The sequence below is a fragment of the Globicephala melas genome, chromosome 21, assembly GCF_963455315.2.
Source record: "Globicephala melas chromosome 21, mGloMel1.2, whole genome shotgun sequence".
Taxonomy (NCBI): Eukaryota; Metazoa; Chordata; class Mammalia; order Artiodactyla; family Delphinidae; genus Globicephala; species Globicephala melas.
In genome coordinates this window covers 33,566,721-33,570,301 of record NC_083334.1, presented here as the reverse complement: position 1 = coordinate 33,570,301, position 3,581 = coordinate 33,566,721, and positions in this window count along the sequence as shown.

Below are 3,581 nucleotides of genomic sequence, written 5' to 3'. Positions count from 1 at the left end.
TATATATATATATATATATATATATATATATAGTACACATATATTATGTATATATTACATATATATGTACTTGCTAGGGCTGTCATAAAAAGATATCAATGGGTGGCTTAAACAACAAAATTTATTGTCTTACAGTTTTGGAGGCTAGAAGTCAGAGATCAGGTTTGGTTTCTCCCGAGGCCTCTTTCTTCTTGGCTTGTGGATGGCTACCTTCTTGCTGTGTCCTTACGTGGTCTCTCCTCAGTTCATGTATATCCCTAGTGTCTTTTTTTTTTTTTTCAATATTTATTTATTTTGGCTGCTCTGCCTTAGTTGCAGCATGCGAGATCTTCGTTGCAGCATGTGGGATCTTTAATTGCAGCACGCGGACTTCTTAGTTGCGGCATGCATGCATGCGGGATCTAGTTCCCCAGCCAGGGATCGAACCCAGGCCCCCGCACTGGGAGCATGGAGTCTTACCCACTGGACCGCCAGGGAATTCCCCCTAGTGTCTTTTTGTGTGTCTAAATTTCTTCTTCTTATAAGGATACCAGTCAAATTGGATTAGGGCCCATTCTAAGGGCCTCACTTTAACTTAATCACCACTTTAAAGACCTGATCACCAAATCCAGTCACATCCTGAAGTACTGGGGGTTAGGCCTTCAGCATATGAGTTTGGGGGAACACAATTCAGCCCATAGCAAACCCAAATGTATATCACTAAGAGAATAGGTAAATTTTGGAATAATTACTCAAGTGTTATACAGCAGTACCATGGATGAATTACAAGGACATGTGAGAAAATGTTGAATGTCAAAAGCAACTCACAAAGGACGACCTCCATTACGATACCATTTTTACACAGGAAAAGGACAGCAAGATTAAAAAGTGTATAATTTAGGGATGCATGTCACTATTTTTAAAAGGCAAAGGAATGATAAAGATAAAATTCAAGATGGTGAATTCTTGAATTCTTCTTGGGAACTTAGGAGGAGCCTACAATATGGATGATGTTCTAACTCATAAGTTGGGTGGTGGGTTTGTGGGTATTCATTCAATGCATCATTACTTGTATCATCCTGTATATAATATTCATGTATAATATAGCGAGCCAGCGCCGTGTATTGAGCAGCATCTCCAGCCTTTACCACTAGATGTCAGTAGCGCACCCTAACCGCCACCCCAAGTCAGGACAAGAAAATGGCTCCAGACATTGCCAAAGGTCCCTTGGGCCAAAATCCCCCCTTGTTCAGAACCACTGTTCTAGAGCATTCCTGATGCAAAGGACAGATACACCACACTGGAAATAACTTTTTCATCCCATACTCCACTGTCCTATCTTGCCAAATAAATCCCTTTTGTTTCTTAATATAAGATCTTACTTAGCCACCAAAACAATGTTGACCACAGTATCACATTGAAATACTAGGGATAACTGAATTTGATTTTTTTTTTAATGTTTCACCTCACAAAAGAGCTGTGGATGTAAAGTGAAAAGAAGGCACCTGAATTTCTCTGTGTTGCCCTGGTAGCAAACTTCAAACTTTAGTTTTCTATAGCTGTGGACAAATCCATGCTCTGACTTAAACTTTCCCAATCATGTCACAGGACTGTACAATACTATGCAGAAACTTTTCTTTCTACTTTTTCATAAAGCTCTTTACATATTTAAAATAAGTCCATTTCTCAGATCATTTCTCAGAAATGAAATTATTGGCTCAAGGTTATGAATAGCTTTAGAGCTCTTGAATATGTTTAGCAAATCACCTTACCAATTTGTACCATCACCTCTGGTTTGAAATAATACCATTGACTAGAGAACTCTACTAGAACAGTGAGACTTTTTCCATCCCCCTAGAGGCTTTTGGCTTTCTCAGATCTTTTGAATGGTTTCCAATTTCTAGAAACTTAATTCTAGAAACCTAATTTCTAGAAGGAAATTTCTTCAATGTGGTGAAGACAATACACAAAACACCCCCAGATAACATCACACTCAATAATGAAAGACTGAAAGCTTGTCCCCCAATAAGGAATAAGACAAGCATGCCCACTTTTGCCACATGTATTTAAAATACTTCTAGAAGGCCTCACCAGAGCAATTAGACAAGAAAAAGAAATAAAAGGCATCTAAATTGGAAGGAAGAAGTAAGATTATCTGTTGGCAGGTGACATGATCTTCTATGTAGAAAACTCTAAAGATTACACACACACACACACAAACCTGTTAGAACAAATAAGTGTATTCAACAAAGTTGTAGAATACAAAATCAACACACAAAAATCAGTTCACTTTCTATACACCCGCAATGAACAATCCAAAAAGGAAATTTTAAAAAGTTTCATATACAATGCATCAAAAAGAAAAACACTTAGGAATACATATAACTAAGGAGGCAAAAGATTTGTATACTGAAACTATAAAACATTCCTGAAAGAAATTAAAGAAACATAAATAAATAGAAAGACAGCCTGTGTTACTGGAATGGAAAGTTTAATACTTTTAAGATGACGATACTATCCAGAGTGATCTACAGATTCAGTGTAATCCCTACCAAACTCCCAATAATGTTTTTTGCAAAAATAGAAAAATCCAGCTTAAAATCTGAATGGAATCTCAACAGACCCCAAATAGCCAAAACAATCTTTAAGAAAAGAACAAAGTTGGAAGTTCTCACACTTTCTGATTTTGAAACTTGACTACAAAACATTGGTAATCAAAACAGTGGGGTATTGGCATAAGGACAGACATATAAACCAACGGAATAGAACATAGAGTCCCCCCAGAAAAACTCTCACGTGTACGGTCAATTGATTTTTGACAAGGGTGCGAAGACCATGCAATGAGGAAAGAATGTTTTTTTTTTTAATATATAAATTTATTTATTTTATTTATTTATTATTGGCTGTGTTGGGTCTTTGTTGCTGCGTGCAGGCTTCCTCTAGTTGTGGCAAGCAGGGACTACTCTTTGTTGCAGTGTGTGGGTTTCTCACTGCGATGGCTTCTCTTGTTGCAGAGCACAGGCTCTAGGTGTGCAGGCTTCAGTAGTTGTGTCACGCGGGCTCAGCAGTTGCGGCTTGCAGGCTCTAGAGCGCAGGCTCAGTAGTTGTGGCACATGGGCTTAGTCGCTCCGCGGCATGGGGGATCTTCCCGGACCAGAGCTCAAACCCATGTCCCCTGCATTGACAGGTGGGTTCTTAACCACTGTGCCACCAGGGAAGTCCAAGAACGGCTCTTTAAACAAATGGTGCTGGGAAAACTGGATATCCTCATACCACACACAAAAGTTAAATCAGAAGTTAACCAAAAAAATCAATCAAAGGACTAAACTTAAGAGATAAAACTATAAAACTTTTAGAAGAAAACATAGGAGAAAATCTTCCTGACTTTAAATCTGATGATAATTTTTTGCATATGACATCAAAAGCACAGGCAACATAAGAAAAAATAACTGGATTTCATCAAATTTTAAGAGTTTGTACATCGAAGGACACAACTGAGAGTAAAAAGACAACCCACATATTGAGAGAAAATATTTGCAAATCATATATCTGATAAGAGATTAATATCAAGAATATGTAAAGAACCCCTACAACTCAACAAC